Source organism: Impatiens glandulifera, chromosome 5, assembly GCF_907164915.1.
Source record: "Impatiens glandulifera chromosome 5, dImpGla2.1, whole genome shotgun sequence".
In the NCBI taxonomy this organism is placed as follows: Eukaryota; Viridiplantae; Streptophyta; class Magnoliopsida; order Ericales; family Balsaminaceae; genus Impatiens; species Impatiens glandulifera.
Window position 1 is genome coordinate 46,491,122 of NC_061866.1, and position 19,036 is coordinate 46,510,157.

The window sequence follows — 19,036 nt, forward strand, 5'->3', positions numbered from 1 at the left end:
TCCATTTCCATTAAAAGAGAAAAGAGATTTATTTTATTTTACTAACAATAATGGAAACCAAAATAGAAGAAATTGAAAATATTCTGCCATTTAAAAATAGCAAGAATTCAAAGTTTTAGAGAGAAATACTTGTAAGTGTTTATTTTATGGGTTTTCATCCCGTTTAGGGTTTACAATCATGTAACAAAGAAGAGAGTTCATGCCTTGGAAGAGCTCGCGGATGAAGAAATGCTTTGAGTCTGTGAGGTTTTATTTGAAGAGGACGAAGAAGATATTTCTTCGCTCTTCTTCGAAGAAAACTAAGCTTTCATCGTCTTCAACCATGTTTTGGAGAACCCGTGGAACCGGATGTTGTTCCACGTCTATAACCCCTTCAAGGACCTGAATCACTTGACCCATTGTAGGTCTATGCCCTTCCCAGTCTTGTATGCACCAGCAAGCCACCCTACAAATTCTCATCACCTCCTCAGGTTCGGCACTTTCCCTATCCAGTCTAGCATCCAATAGACTCATAATATCTCCCCCTTCTACGGCCAAACTGGCAGCCCAAATGGGGAAGTACTTCATTCTCCCATCTCCAGAGTTCCTTCGTCCTGATATCAACTCGAATAGCAGCATCCCGTAGCTATAAACATCCGCTTTTGCCGTTATAGCTACTCCCGATATCCATTCCGGAGCAAGATACCCTATAGTACCTCTCATACTCGTCAGCACCCGGCTGAAATCTCGACCCATGAGCTTCGCCAGGCCGAAATCTGCCACCTTAGGACAAAACCCGGAATCTAGAAGGATGTTTTCGGGTTTTATATCGCAGTGGACGATGCAGTCGCGACACTTCTCGTGTAGGTAAGCCAAGCCCCGAGCTATTCCAATGGCAATTTGGTACCTGGTTTTCCAGTCCAAAATACATTTTGAATCGTTTTGACGGAAAAGAATGGAATCCAGGGAGCCGTTTTGCATGTACTCGTAAACGAGCAACTTCTTGATTCCTTGGGAGCAGAACCCGTGAAGACGGACAAGGTTAACATGTTGAACGTTCCCAATCGTGCTCACTTCCGTCCTGAATTGCTTCTCTCCTTGGCTGATACTATCGAGCCTCTTAACCGCGATCAACGTTGAATCAGGCAACGTCCCTTTGAAAACAGAACCAAAACCCCCACCTCCTAGTTTCTCCGAGAAGTTTTTGGTGGCCCGTTGCAAGTCCCGGTACATGAAAGCAACCAAAAAACCTTCCACATTCGACCTCTTTTTCCTCCTCAGTATAAGGAGGATAACGATGCCGAAGACAATTACAGCACCAACCGAACCTATAACGACACCGATAGTCTTTTTGGCGCTTCTCTTGCTACTAGCAAATTCTTCGGCAGCAAGTCTGATATAAATACTCTTGCCATTACCGTCGTTTTGATCGAGCTGTTGTAGATTGAACAACTCTGCATTCCAAACCGAACATACTTTGTTGTCGTATGAATAAGCAGAGCAGGAGCAGTCATTGAGGCAGGAAGATGCACATGTCTTAACATCCCTTTGGTTGGGAAGAGACTTTGGATTTCCGGGCAATCTCATGTTGGTGAACAGCTTGAACCCGTCTGGACGTTTATTATTAATATTTTGGCATTGCAAATCGATATTTCTAACACAGCCACCTGAAAAATCATTAAGATCCCAATCATGCTGTGAGTTGGGATGGAAACCCTCCAAACAATTGCAAAATTGCTGAGTTATTTCATTGCAGGCGCCATTTCTTCCACATAAATCATAAACCTCACACTGTGTTCTTGGCTGGTTCCAGAATAAATTCCATCCAACACCATCCACCCAACTGACGACCCTGAATTGCCCGGTTACATCCATAAATGCTCGAGAAATAGTCTTAGGATTGTACATGTTAAACGTGAAGTAACTCTCGTTCTCATTGTTAACATAGCTGAAGTTGAAGAGGAAGCTGAGCCTCATCTCGGGCACCAAGCTGAAGATCTTCCCATTCCAGGGGCCACTAGTCCAGTACTGCTCGGATCCATTCCGCTGCATAAGGTATTGATTATTATATTGATCCAGTTGAAATGAAAATAACCCAACGGAAGGGTCTTCCGAGTTTTTCCATGAAGTGAGGGTCCTGTGAGTTTTAGTGCGTTTGTTATATGAAAGCTTTGCGCCAGGCAAACATGTGTGGACAGGGTAATGAAAGCTCTGCCAAACTGTCGAATTTGACATGTCCTTTAGCACGAAATTACCATCATCACCTAGGATCGCCCGAACTGGTCCAACTGGAGACGATGAAGAAGATGAGATGTTGGTGGACCAAATAGGCGTTTGATGAGATTCGTTGAGAAGCAGCACCAAATTACCGTCTAAGAATAAGAGTTGGGAGGAATACCTATCGTAGATGGGTTTATCTCTATTTGCTACCCAAACCACAGTTTGATTGCCAGGGAGACTGTTGTACCATATTCCTATGTAGTTTTTGTTGGATTCCTCGCTTGGTTTGAAGAAGCCAAGTGCGAAGATCCCACCTGCCGACACAATGGTTTGGTCTCCGGAAAGCGTTTGATTTGCAGAGATGGTGTTAGGAGGAACAGCTCCATCGGAAAGACGACATTGATGGGTCAAGGATAGGCAGAGGATCAAGAAAACAATAAAGAGATCAGAGAAGTTCATGTGGTTCTTTCTAATCATATCTACGCATGCATGCAAATGCATGTGCGGCGGCAGAAGGAAGAAGGAAGGAAGGAAGGAGATGTTTGCCAAGAAATTAAACCTATGAATATGAATGCGGGACTATCATGATGATCATATGGGGTCGTGTATAAATAGTTACATAAAAAGTCTTAATTAATTATCACAACTAGTCATGAGTATTCCCTATTCATTATCAGTAATGGGCTCTTTGATTGATTATATAACTTTTTTCTAATTAGTTTTTACTGTTTGCTAAACCTAAAAGGTTCCAATCTAATTCATTAAAAATAAATGGTGTGATATTTAAAGTGTCACATGATGACTTCATCTCTGCAAAATAAAATGTGAATGTATCTCTACAAATATTTTTGTTGGACGGTGGACAAGACATAAAGTTGATTATGAAGGCAATTTCATTTTCCCCCTTCCTTATTTGAAATTGGTATATATAATAATATATTATATATATATTTAAAAACCACGACTCAGCACACTTTTAATGTGAATATGCTGAATAATAATAAAATATGGATTAAAACATATTATTATTATTGTTGTTTTCTTTCCAATAATGGGAAACCTAATATTATTGGTTGGAACATTTCATTATTTACTAATTTATTATTATTATTATTATTATTATTATTATTATGGGAAACCTAATATTATTGGTTGGAACATTTCATTTACTACTTTTTTTTTACTTATATGTAAATATCAATCTACAAAGTGTTAAAGTTTATAATTTATCAATTAATTATCATATTCTAAATATTTTTTATTTTATTTATTTTAACTTGATATCTAAACTCAATCTTTTTGCTCGGGTCTTAATTCTATTATTTGATTGAGATAGATGTCTTTCTACAATTTCATATCCCATCAACATTGTTCTTGTCTCAACCACAAAGTTAGTGTTGTTTACATATTGTTACCTATCAATTCTATATGTCTATCAATCTTCTCTACACTTATCCTTCCTCTCCTCCATCACTATTTTCTATTATTTTTACTACCACTCATTTTGAAATCTCATAAATCCGACCATCTTCCATCATTGCATACTAATGTGTTCGACCACAAAAGTTGAGCACAACTTCAATGTTAAATTATTACCGACTATACAAGTCGAGAAAATCATTATCAATTGTAAAAGTTGATGTCGACTGTTAAAGTTGATGTCGACGGTTAAAAGTCGAGAAAATCATCACGGGCTGTAAAAGTCGATGCTGAAATATAAGTCGATAGAATCATTACTGTGTTAAAATTGTAAAATCGTTTCTTTTTTAGGATCAATATCAGCAATGCAGTTCATCCAACGATAAACCTAATCCGAATTATAGAGATATGACACAATCAAACCCAAACGAACAAAATGTTGAATTAAATCGTACCAGTCTCTACTGGGGGTTATTACTCATTTTTGTACTTGCTGTTTTATTTTCCAATTATTTTTTCAATTAAAAATAATTGATGGCATCTTCTTCTGGAAATCCTAGCTATTCTTAGCATGATATTGGGAAATCTCATAGCTATTACTCAAACAAGCATGAAACGTATGCTTGTAGGCCTTGTTCTCTTTGGATTTTTTAAATAACTCATCCAAAATCAATTTTCTAATCAATCACATCACTCATTTCATTAACCAAAATACTAAAATACCCTATATTTTAAATTATTATTTTTTATTTTATTCATATATATCAATATCATTTAAGTCTTTTTACTAAAAATAATCAACACCTCCTTAAAATCATCACCAATCATTATTTTTTTCCCTCTCTATGTTTTTTTAAAAAGCTCAATCCAAACAAAGCCGTAAAAGTCGATGCCAGCCAATGGTAAAAATCAAAAAAATTATTACTTATTATAAAATAAATCGATGCTGACCGTTAAATTCGATGTCGATTATAAAGTCAAGAAAATTATTACCAAATGTAAAAGTCAATAAAATCATTATCGACTGATCAAATGAAAAGTCGATGACCATCCTGGACTCTTAATTTGTCTCACATCATCATTCGGTTTGTCTAGAATTTCTCGTCATCAAATACATATTTATTGCTAGTTAACATCATCATTAAAGAACTTGATTCAAATCATTTTGTCTGACTACTTAACACACTCACTCTGTTTCACCCAGTTTCATTTGTGAGAAAGTATTAAATATTACAATATCATAATCTTAAATGATTATGGATTAATATCAACACTCATCTCTCAAAACTTTTGAGTATCTCTAAAGACTATTGGATTTCATATACACGTAATCTCAATAGTTCAATATTAAATTTTATTTATTATAATTTATAATTACTATTTTATTTACTATAAATACTCATCAAAATTGCATTGGGTCGTTTAATAATGAAAACAAATTTATTTTCTTAAGGAACTTGTCCACGAAGAATCAAATTTTATTTATTCATTTTTGTACTTCTTCTAAGTGCAAAATAACTTCAAGGAGTTGTGGTTCTACAATATATTTTTTTTTTATTAAAAGTATAGTACAAGTTTATACACTACAATAAGACTAATAGAGAATATGATAGAAAGAAAGAAATGAATCTCTATTTTTTTAAAATAATAAAAAAAAACTCTCAAAAATTAAATCCAATTTTATTACTTCATTTAAAAAAAAAAATCTCTAAATTTAAATTTAGTGAACTCAACAAGAAAAATATTTACATTAAATACCAATTTGCTACTAATATCATTATTTAGAATTTATCATTTATCTTATCATCATATTTTATACTTTCTCCCTCTCTCTCTATATATTTAAAACAAAATACAAAGCAAGAAGTTATTTGTATTGATTCGGGGAAAAATATATAAAAGCCCAATAATGTATGGTTGCTCTAATTGATTTAATTTGTTTTTTTTTTATTTTTTATTTAAATTAATATATTTTATGTTATATTAAAATCATATAATAATTTTAAATTATTATAAATATTATACTATTCATGAATAAGGTGAGCTAATAATAACATAGATTTAATATAATTTGTATTTATTAATTTTGGGAAAATTTTACTATCTCATATTAAGTAGTGTACTATACTTCAAAACTTACTTTATTTTATAATTGTGAATTTCAGTTCCACATTTATATTAGATGTGTAATTTTTTCAGTTTTAAAGTGTGGTATATATATGGGCATGGCTTATAAGACAACAAATTTGCTCCCATTAATTTGAGAAAGAATTGATATATTTGCATCTTTAAAAACAACTATAATTAAAAACATTTATAATGAAAAAAGAAAACAGATAAAAATATACATTTTAGTCCACTGTAAAATAAAATAGACTAAAATATGATAATCAATATCCCATAAAATTACAACCATCTAAACAAATAGATAGTTGACGTTAATCAATGGAAAAATAAATGAATAAATAGTTATGGAGATTAAGTTTAATTTTAATTCAACATTGATAAATGATATATGAGTCTCTCAGTAATTATTGTTGGGAGGTTTGGATCGAGGCGGACCTAAATCGTTGAGTTATTGTCCATGTATCTTTTGGTCTACTATATAGTTTGAAAGAAATCGTTTTTGAATGATTTTATTTTTCATTATTACGATGCTATCTTTCAGTCCCGTAAAATCAGTTTGAAAATTGATTCGCCCTTCATAAATATTTCCGTGCACTTAATCTTTTGATATTTTAGTCTGCAGTCTTTGTTTGTTTCATTTGATTGTCTTTTATAAAAATAATTTATGTCATGTTAAATAAATATATTTAAATGATTCTTATTTTATTATATTAATTTATTAAAGGTTAAGTTTGAATGTGTGAAAAAATAAGAGAATGATTATAAAGAAGCTGAAAACAAGGACTTCATTACTTTTCAAGTTTATTTTATTACATTTTAATGATTTAAATGTAAAGTGGTTTTTGAGCCCATAGTATTATTTTGGTCTATGGATTAAAACAATATTAAACGCGTGAAGAAGAAAAAACACCTACTTATAGACTTATAGTTAAAAAAGCTTCTTTCAATATTTTGCCCACATATTCATGTAACACATTCACATTCATTACAAAGATGATGATTCCATTTGACATGAATATTCCTAATGAATAAGAAAATCACATTAACTAATTAGTTAAATACTTGGGTTCTTTATTATATATGTTTGGATTGTACGTCTTTTTAAACATTTAATATTATATTTAAATTATTATTTTACAAATTTAATTATTGATATTTTAATATATATATATTTACACATTTAAATTATTTAGTGATAACTCATTATTTTTTTTTTTCTTTCAACACATTTACTCTACACCAACATTATCTCTATATATAACGACAAAAAAATAATAATGAGTTATCACTAAATAATTTAAATGTATAAATATATATTAAAATATCAATAATTAAATTTGTAAAATAATAATTTAAATATATCTATATATATCCATATGTGGTTAATTTGGATATATCATATATATATATATATATATATATATGAGAATAAATGGATACTTGAGTCGGATTGTGGGTTGACCTGCCCATAAACTTAAAACGGTTAAAAATAAAATAAAAATTGTTATAGGTATGTTTCAAATTTGCAACCTAACAAAACAAGTACAACTCTTTAACCAACTAGGCTGATAAGACTTTATATTTTAAAATTCAACACCAAATTTGATAAATGCATGACGTTTTAATAATATAAGTTCTAACTTTTAACTAACTAATATATATAAAATGTTAAATATTTTTCAATTTTTTATATCATTAGTCGTGCAAATACACGGATTACATACTAGTTATTATAACGATACAAAATGTTTTTTCTGAAAAATATGTGAATTCATGATTTTATTAAAACTAAATTTTACATGTTAGGTATGTAATTTGTTAATGAATATATTTTTATTTATGTATTTATTATTATTTTTTAAATAATCAATGTCGTTGTATTTAGTAACTAATCAAATATTTGCATTTTTTTTAATGATTTTGTTCATATTGAATTGACATTAATTTTTTAAAAAATAAATATATAATAATAATAATTATAATGTATAAATATATATTAAAATATAAATAATTAAATATATAATAATAATTATGATGTACAAATATTTTTGGACGAGGGACAGACAAGACATAAAGTTGATTATAAAGACAATTTTATTTCCTCCTGCCTCATTTGAAATTGGTTATAAGATAATATATATTTAAAAATCACGACTCAAACAGCTCATTTTAGGCTTTGATTTTCATTATTTAAATAACTATAACTAAAATATATCATATCAATTTCTTTTTCTTCTATTACATCACTCAATTTATTATTTATAATACTTATATATCTCTATTTTGAATTATTATTTTTTATTTATCATTATATATTAATACTCTTTAAATTAATTTTTCAAAAAAATACCTAACTCAAAATCTTTCCCAATCATTTAAAAACCGGATTATATAAATAACCCAATTACAAACAAAGCCCTAATGTGAATATGCTGAATAATAATAAAATATGGATTAAAACATAATGTGAATATGCTCAATAATATAAAATATGCATTACATATTATTGTTTTCTTCCAATTTGAGATATTTATACTTAATTTCCAACGCATGCACGTCTCAGCACTCTGGTTCTCCGAGGTTATTATAATTTTTTCTTTATAAGCTTTTTTTTTCTTTTTCTTTATAAGCTTTTTTTTCTTTCAATTTTGGGTTATTCAAATAACTTAAAAAAAATTAAACATCAATTCACTCTTTTAAATCAATTAATTCATTAATCAAATTATTAAAATATTTTTTATTTTAAATTATTGTTATTATTTATTTAATATATTAATACCTTTTAAATTTTTTTATTAAAAAAATATCTCTACTTACTCAAAATCATCACAAATTGTCAGTTTTTTTCTCTAAATTATTTCTACGAAACAATGCCTAAGATAAAGAAACTTTCATGTATCTCAAATGCAGAGCCACGTCTAACAACTGCCCTTATTTTCTCTTGATCTTGTCGAGTAGATCGATAATGTATCCACATGAAGTGATCGTGCTACCAAACGAATTTCTGCGGAGGTGGTAGCGGAGGCTCTTAAGAATCTACTTAGTCAGCTTGAATTACCAAAGATTATACTATTTCTAATAATTTAATCTTATAAAACAATAAATTACTAATGTGCATAAACTAAAACAATTGGTTACTTAAACAATTGGTTGATCATCCATGTGAGAAACATTAAAAATAAAATAAAAAAGAGTTACCATTTTAAATTTTAGTCACATCCCCAATTTGGGGATAAAACAAGGCAGAGTCAAGATATATTTTTTTGTTTGTTTGTTATTGTGAATTTGACAGGTCTCATATTGAAAACTTTTACAGTTGACTACGTACCCCGCCCACGGTCCCAAGTCAACCTAAATTTCTTAGGATGTGAAATATATATTTATTATTAAAATTTTAAAACATTAATTCAAATTAAATGAAAATCGTTTAAATAGTATAAGGTATTTTATTCTGTAATGATTTGACACAAATCTTTCTTATTAAATTGTGTGCTAATTCTTCCTATTTTCTTTCTTTCAGTTGGATTTTCATCCTCATCTATATAAAGAATCTCACTTTTAGTTGTTTCTTACAATATATTCCTTGAATAAGAACACTACAATTTAAATAATATTTTTTTTATTAAACAATTTTACATTTTGCAACTAATTTTGTAATAAATTTATAATAATCTTGCAACTCAATCTATTTAATAAGTATAATATTTGTATCATAATAAGTAATATTTTTGAATAAAATGTGTTAGTATAAAAATTTTATTAGTTACAAATTTATGTACCATAATTATTCTTTCCAATACTTAAAAAAAAGTGTTAGTTTATATGACATACATTATTATTTGTGTGTTAAGTGTTATTTTTCTTCTATGGTTGACATCTACACAACTATAGATGACAAATGGACGATACCGACTATACTTAACTACAGACTCTAAACTCGATGATAGAAGTTACTAATTGTCTTTTGTTAGAATACTTTGATGAGAGTATTTGAGAGAATGCTATTTTATTATTGTTTTTATACTTTTTAATTTAACAATACAAAGCCTTAGAAAATAACTGAATGTCTTAGGAATCAATATAAAGATTTTATCATTTTGCTCAAATTTGATTAAGATAAAATCTAGAGAATTAATGTAATTGACAATTATAATTCTCTCATAATATCTAATCATTATGGTGAACGTTACATCACAATAATTTTAATACTCCCCTTAATATGGTGTGTTGGATTCCAAATTTAACTCGAAGTTCTTGAAACCTTTCTTTGGAAGTGCTTTTGTAAGAATGTCAGATACATATTCATTAGATCCATAGAACTAAAGTTGAATTTCTTTATCTTCTATCATTTTAAAATGATGTTTGAGTGCTATATCGAGTTTGGTTGTGGTGAATTGGGTTATTAGACATAACAATTGCAAACTTGTTGTCGTAGTACATCATGACTCCTTCATTTTGATGATGACTGAGATCAAATAAAATTCTTTGAGGCCATATTGCTTGTGAAGTGGCTAGTGATGCTGAGACATAAAACGGATAATTGTGTAACAATTTGTTGTTTCTTGGACAATCATGAAAACATCTCTGAAGCAAAAAAAAATAGTATCCCAATGTGTTTTTCATGTCGTCTAAGGATCCACCAAGATCACTATCACAATAACCGACAAGGTTAAGTGCCTGTTCTTTTCTAAAAGCTCATACCGAGGTCATTTGTTCCTTGAACATAGAGTAAGACACGTTTTGTTGCACCGATGTGGAAATGGCTCGGACTCTACATAAATCTTGAGAGTGGGCTTGCATTATACATGAGATCAGGTCGGGTTGCTTAAGATATAGTAGATTATCGATGACGCTGTAGTAATGAGTGACATTTACTACTTCTCCTCCATCTTCTTTCTTCAATTTTTCTTCCATAATGAGTGGTGTAGAGACGGTATTACATCCGAACATGTTGAATTTCTTCAACATCTTTTCTGCATACATCTTTTGGAAGATACATATTTTATCTTCTTCTTGGTGGATCTCCATTCCCAAGAAATGTCGAATTGGACACATATCACTCATTTCATACTATTAAGACATGTCATCTTTGAACTCTTCAATCATCTTTTTTTGTTTCCAGTAAAAGTCAGATCATCAACATAAAGAGTGATTATAAGAATATTGATATCTTTTTCTTTTGACATACAATGTTGCTTCACTCTTACTCTTTCTCTTGAATCATTGATTTTTCATTTCAATGATCGTCTGATTTTTCCTCTCAGTAACACCATTTTGTTGAGGAGTGTACCTTACTATTAGTTGTCGTTCTACTCCTTCGTCTTCACAAACTTATGAAACTTTATAGAATTATATTCTTTGTCTCTATAACTTCGTAGGATTTTGATGATGCATCCATTCTTTTTCAACGAGATTCCTAAACATTTTGAATATTGTAAATATTTCGGACTTTTGTCTCTTTAAATAGACCCAATTCATACGAGTGTGATCATATATGAATATAATAAAATACCTATTTTGAGCATGATAAAGAGAGTTCATCGATCCGCAAATGTCAGTGTTGACATGTTCTATTTATTTAGCTCACCACGATACTCCTTTTGAGAGGGAAGTCGATGTTATTTTCTGAACGCGCATCATTCACATACGTGTTACTTTTTTCTTCTATGTGAGGAAGTCTTTGAACTATACTCTTCTCAGACAACTCCTTGATACTTTGGAAGTTGAGATGATCAAGTCATTGATGCCATAACGTTGTTGTTCGATAATTCGAGATAGAAATTCTGTGAGCTTTTAAATCTACATTGTTGATGTTGAGAGCGAAACTTCAGTTGACCATTTTGATCTTGTTGAACACCTTTGACTTATATTGTCTATCAAAGACAATACGCTCATTGTTATCGAAGCAGAGTTTATACCTATATCCACCAATTATCCGAGGCTGAGTAAATTTTAGCTCAAGTTTGGCACACATATTACATTGTTAATATAGTTTGGTCATTCCTTCATCTTGATATCGATCCTTCCAAGTCCTTTTGATTTCATTTGCTCTCCATTCTCAAATTGAATATGGGCATTGACACTTTTTTCAAGATTAGATTAGATTAGATTTCTGAGCTTAGCATCATGTGGTTTTTACATTCGCTGTCTAAGAACCATTTTCCTCTCTCTTTGTCACTAGTTATGTGACACACATAGAATTTTTTTGTGTCTCTAGGGCTATTTGATTTGCCTCAGCCTAACTTGCTTGATGAGTGTTTCCAATTCAACAATCTTTGGTGAGGTGATCAAATCGATGACATTTATTGCATCTAGATTAACATTTGTACCGACAGTCATTCTTGGAGTGGTTTGTCTTATTTTAGTTATTGCAATTTGATGTGACGTCTTTTCCAATGCCTTTTGAGTTACGTTCATCTCTTCCTCTTGAATATCTTTCAACTTTTGACTAATTAGAACTCGATTTATAATCTCGTTTGTTAATTGTTATTGCTAGTATTGAGCTTTAACTGAAGTGTACTCTCTATTGGTTTTTCAGAGTGTTTAGACAATCGTTGCTCAAATGATTTTAAGGAAGACATCCCTTCTTTGAATGTGAGTGTTGACAAATTCTTTGTTTTTCAGTGACGGCTACGATGTGATCGTATTTCTTAGGAAGACATATGAGAATCTTTTGCACCATTCTCTGGTTTGTGATATCTTCGTCGTGAGATTTCATATGGTTGACTAAATCAAAGTTGTTGGTCGAGAACTCTATGAGGGTCTTTATCTCTTTTTTTTGTATTTTTGAATTTTTTGAGTAGTGATAAGAGCTTAATTGGTCTGACTTTCACATCTCTTTGAAATTCACTAGGCAAGATCTCCCATACCTCTTTGGGTGTATCGGCACACATGATTCTGGGAAAGATTGTTTTAGTGACTGCTTTTGGAGGATTGAAAAAACGTTTGTGTTGGCTTGTTAGGACTACTTTAGTTCATTCAGGTCGGCTTTATTGATGTCATTTTCTTCCTCTAGCTCATTCACTCCATTCTACACAATCTCCCATTGGTTAAGAGAAAGAAAGATAGTCTTCATCTTTACGTACCATAAATCATAGTATTCGTGATTAAACTTTAGAATGAGATGGTTGATATTCGTTGAGGCCATGAATTTGGAAAGATAGGTAGAAGTCTTTGGAGATTGCTAGAATCTCGAGGCTCTGATACCAAATATTAGAATATTTTGAAGAAAGACATTGAGTGAGAATGATATTTTATTATTATTTTTAAACTTTTTAGACTAACATTACAAAACTTTAAAATATAGGCTAGAAAATAACTAAAATATTTTAATAATCAATATGAGGATTCTACCGTTTCGCTCATATTTGATTGAGATAAAATCTAAGGAATTAATATAATTGATTGCTACATTCCTCTGAAAATATCTAATCAACTTGGTGACGTTACATCACTTTAATTTTAATATTTCCATCCGGAATTTGATGGGATCTCGTCTCATTCTCGAACATATGAGTACCAGAAACCCGATGGATATCCGAAACCCAATTACAACTGGTTAGAAATTTTAAATATTCACACAAATATATTTAGATTTTTACTAGAAACTATATATGTTATAACAAAAAAACTGTGACTCAAAGAGATGACCAACAAATAAATGTGGTTGTTGTGTGAAATATTATGATTGAATTTTATTACGATATAGTGAATTTTAATTTTTTTGCAGTGGGTGGTTTGTTACTGTAGTTAAAAGAGGAGTAGGTGGTTTAAGTTATGTGAGCGAAAGAAGAAGACTTTAAGGATCTAGGTCTGGCCTTCCCCGGTTCCATGAGTTTGTCTAGAATTCTATAATTTATGACTTTGAACATTTATATATAATATATACGTGCGGTCCTCACAAATTATAAAGAAATAATATTTTTTTTCTATACAATATTGATTATAATAAATCATAATAATTCCATCTGATATTGATTGTTAATTCCATCAAGTTCAAATGAAAATAACCCAGTTGAAGGATCCTCAGAGTTTTTCTAGGAAAGGAGGATCTAACGCGCGTTGCGTTTGTTGTATAAAAGTTTTGCACCAGGCAACCATGTGTGGGCTGGGTAATCAAAGCTCTGCCAAATTGTGGAATTTGAGATGTGTTTTAGCACCAGATTGCCATCATCACTTAGGGTCGTTCCAATTAGTTATAAATTAGTTAATCCTTATTAAGAATTAAGAATGTATTGTCATCTATGCCTACATATATAAAGTCTTTTTATTGATTCTCTACAATAGTGTTGAAATGAAAATGTAGAGAATAATGTGTAATTTTTTATGAAAATCTTCTAACTCATCGTTTTTTCATTTAGTTAGTTTGAATAAAGTTAAATGTTTTATAGATTAATAAGGTCTAGATATTTGAGATATTGTTTTATGTAATAAGGCGTTTCTATCAAAATAATATAGTATATTAGAGTCATTATTGGTTGGTTCACCAAATGTCTAATTATTTAACTGTGTGTAATATTTGAAGGAGAATTTATTCTATGTGAAAATATTTTCGAGAGCAGTCTAGATTCATTATGGGGGATGATTCTTCAATTAGTCTTCGTCAACTCACTTATTTTTGCATTGTTAATGGTAACTAATATCTTGAGTCTTTTGTGGAGTATTACGGAGATTCATTGGTTGATGTCTGAATCTTTGGATAATTGCAGATAAATTTGAATTAATGCGGCTGAAATGACAAACTTAAATATTTGAATTACATCCCAATTATTTTTTGGTAAACTATTTGGTTGGAGAGAAATCGTCGAACTTTCAATGACCGTAGTCATCCGATGCATATTATTCATAATATTATTATTATGACGTTTTCTAATATTCGTTTTGAAAAGCTGGGAGAGTCCGTGAAGAAGTTAACCGTTTTTCTCGAGAACTTACGAGTTTAATAACTTATTGAGTAATATTTTTTTCATGTCATACTTTGTTATGTTTAAACGATTTTTATAACTTTTAATATATATTAACTAAAATAAAAGATGAGTATATCAAAATGATGGTATAAAAGTTTATTTAAAATATTATTATTTATTAATATAAAATAAATATTTTTAATGTGTTAAGAATTTTTTTTTAAAAAAAATTCACATATCTCTTTTTAAAGCTTTTTTATTTTATTTTATTAATTTAAATAAAGGGTTATATATATAAAAAATTAATTTTAAATAATATAAAATATTATTTAAAAAATTAAATAAAAAATTTATATGTTAAATAGTATGTCAAATTTATACCAATCAAAATTTTAATAGTCCTTCAAACTATGAATTTGTTTAAAAAAAATATTTATATATATATATATATATATATATATATATATATATATATATATATATTTTTTTTTTTTTGTCATCATTAATCTTAAATCTAAAAAATCTCTATCTTTTACTTTCATTTTAAAAAAATCTCTTGCATTTTCTTCAATGTAAGAATGAATAAATGTTCTTAGACTTGTAATTTCAATTCGATATTCTGTTTGACTGATTTTATTTTTAACTCTGAACTTGATTTGTTTAAGTTTTCTGGCTAATAAATTCAAATAAATTCATGAGTTAATTGGATAATTTGACAAGAATGTTTTTGATTAACCCAAATTAAATAAAATTACTTAAATAATGTAATGTTTAATTTAAATAACCTTATCTCAATAAGTTGCCAGATTGAAAGACCAGTTATTTTCTATACCCAAATTATTCAACCTATTAAGCTTAATTTTTCTTTTACTGATAATGACTTTGTAGTTTCATAAGTCTTAATTTTTTGTTTATTTGAATATGTTGTCTTTTTGTTCAAGTTGATTTTAACAATAATGAAGTGAAATAGACGTTTGAAATAAAATATTATTATGTTTTTAACTTTGTAGTCATTTTATCTCTAAACTGATTTTTTATAATATTTCATGATTAAAGTTTGTTTGATTAGTGTATTTTGGATTTTTTTATAATTTTGTTTTTCATCACATAAGTATTATTTTAATCATCAAATCATTTATTTCATCAACTAAAATACTAAAACACATTCATTTTATTTTATTAAATTTAAAATTTAATAAAATATTATTTTAATAATTAAACTAATAAAAAATTAAATAACTTATATTTTTATTAAACATTATTTTTTTTAAATAATCCCAAAAATTTCCTAAAAAATCAAGATCGAACGCGCTTTAAAAGCAACCATCAAATATAACAACCTTACCGCCAATAATTCTACCACCAACTAATAATTCAAAAGACTAATAGATGATAAATTACTCAACCAACTTATTTACGTAACTATATCACATTATTAGTATAAAATTTCAAATAATATATCCAAACAAAAAATCAGCTATACAATTAGAAAAAATGATAAACATATTTTCACTAAATAAAGTTCAATCACATTTTACATTCAAATAGTTAAAAATGACTTTTGTTTCGAAATTCGAAACATGTGATTGAGTTGATGATGTTAACTAAATATTATTAATTTTGAAAAACCCAATTATTATTATTATTATTATTTAAAATGGTCATTAAGCTCAAATTCATAATGTTTAACTATACTAACTGAGCTAATCAATCAACCTTTCCAAAATTCTACAATTCAACTTATTTGTAATATATTTATGGTGATGTTTGAATTAATTAAAAAGATGAATAGACTTTTCTACCACTGAATTGGGCTTGTGGAATTACAATAGATCTTGTCCATTGTGTAACATGCAAATAACACAAACTGGGTCAAGATAGCACAATTGTTATGACTTTGTGGTCTCAAATGGCTGATTTCCTTTTCAATTGAAAACATATATAGCCCCACCAAATTTAATGAAAATTATACCATTTGAAATTTCATCTCAACATATTTTCAACTATTTTTAGCTGGTGTTTTGATAAAAACTTAAAATTTAAATACTTAACACTCTTAATTATTTAAATATCTAGAAAAAAGTTAAATTAATTAAATAAAAATATCTAAAATTTAAATACTTAATATTTGAATTAATTTGATAATATTTAAAATTAAGACTATTATACTCTTATATACTAATTAATAAACTTAATATATTAAATTATATAATTTGATAATATTAAATAAAAAATAATTAAAATAAATACTAATATATTTTTAATTTATATATTATATTATTAATTTATTAACATAATATATATATATATAATATATCATATTTATATTTTCTTGAAATATGTTTTTTTTTAATTAATTTTTAACATTAAAAATCTAATGAATTGTGATTAAAGAGAAGAAGATGGTAAAAATTTAAAATATAATATTTTTAATAAACTTTATATATAATAGTAGGGTCAATAAATATATATATTTAATTTAGTTTTTATTTTATAATTAATTTAGATAGAATCATATTTTTATTTTCTAGATGATGTTTGAAATTAATGTATTTAAAATTAATTTTGTCATATTAAAAATTCAATTGATTGTGATTATAGAGAAAAAGAATAATTTTTTTATACTTGTAACAAGAAATATATATATATATATATATATATATATATATATATATATATATATATATATATATATATATATATATATATATATATATATATATATATATATATATATTTGATTAAATTTAGAGGTGCAAGATGGATTTTAATATTTTTTTAAGTAACATTTCATTTTTAAAATTTAGGACATTTTAATTTTTTATTTTTAATATATTTTCATTAAATTTATAAAAATGTATTATTAAATAGATTTATATTAAATTAAGTCTCTACATTCTATCTTAATCTTTTTCTTATCATATTAAATCATTTTATCTAAGGTCCTTAGGGTCGGTGAATACTAATCCTAAGTTTCTGACCCGTGAAGCGGTAAATTTTACGCCTGATTAAATGGTTAAGTATGTTTGCGGACTACATATTTGATTCGTTTTTTCAAAATTTTTTGTCCCATTTTTTAAAAATTATTTTTTCTATTTTCATACTAAAATAAAACCTCAACTTGCTTGCACATATGTAAAGTTCATCTCTAAACTTATCCAAATTTGTAAATCCAATACTTTATTCCCAAAATAGAAAAAAATAATAATCCAAAAGTCCTAAATAAAAATAAATAAATAAATGTATAAGTTGAATTAGGGCTGCAAATGAGCCGAGTCGAGCTTGAACCAATTTGAGCTCGAGCTGGACTCGATTTAGTATATATCAGCTCGACCCGAACACTATCTCAAACGAGTTTATAAATTTGAGCTCGAGCTCGACTCGAAAAGTTTGAACTAAATAAGAGACCTAATTCCAAAAAAGGCCCACATTTGATAAAGTTGGCAAAAAGGGCCTTTATGTCCTGTGAAATGACCGCAATGCCCCTGATAACCCATTTATTACTAATGTGCGTGAATTACATATGCGAGAATCATGTAATTCTCGCACATCATCATGCGAGCATTACATGATTCTCGTATATGTGATTCTCGCACATCAACGTGCGAGCATTACATGATTCTCGCACTTCGTGTAATACTCGCACATCTGTGTATATATTGAAATTCAGACATTTGTAAAATATATGAAAACGGCTAGGATTTCATATCGGTCTACAATAGGCTACGAAGACGATTGAAGAATCTCTACGACTGAAGGAATAGAAAGAGAGAAATAAAACATGTGGTAGGAATGGTGGTTTCAAACAAGATGCAGAAATCGGTAGTGGTGGCTGTCTTTCATCACAAGCTCTACAATCGTTACATACATCTAAATTCATGGCTCACGACGAGCAGAATCAATATAACATTGGCAATCACGTGAGTTCAAATACACGCACAATCTCATTTCATTTTGAATCAATCAATAGCTAGGGTTTTAAAAAACTAAATCGGTGTGATTTCAGGTCAGATTAGATCAATCTAGGCCGTTGAGCAAACGTAAGAATTGGATTGTTGCTGAAATACTGAAAAAAGATCAAATTTATCGACCTATACCTGTTGGTGGGTCGTAAGGATATTATAGTTTTTTCTCTTACCTGATCTTTGTTATGGTTTTGACTATAATTAAAAAGATGAGTAATAAATGCAGCGTCAGGTAATTGACAAGTGAAATCCAACTTCAATTGATGGTTGGTTGGTTTGTATGGTAATTGATTTTGGGATCCATGTAAGGTTTACATGTTAATGGTTTTGTCGAAGCCTTTATTTCTCAACTTCCTGTAACAGATTCTTATTCTTCGAACTCTGATATTATTGTGAAATTGCTCACTTCGACATATATCT

General features: G+C 28.7%; 1 pseudogene; it reads right to left on the reverse strand.

Annotated features, from left to right (window-relative positions):
- Nucleotides 1-65: 65 nt before the first annotated feature.
- Nucleotides 66-2,676, reverse strand: LOC124939508 (annotated as a pseudogene).
- Nucleotides 2,677-19,036: the final 16,360 nt, after the last annotated feature.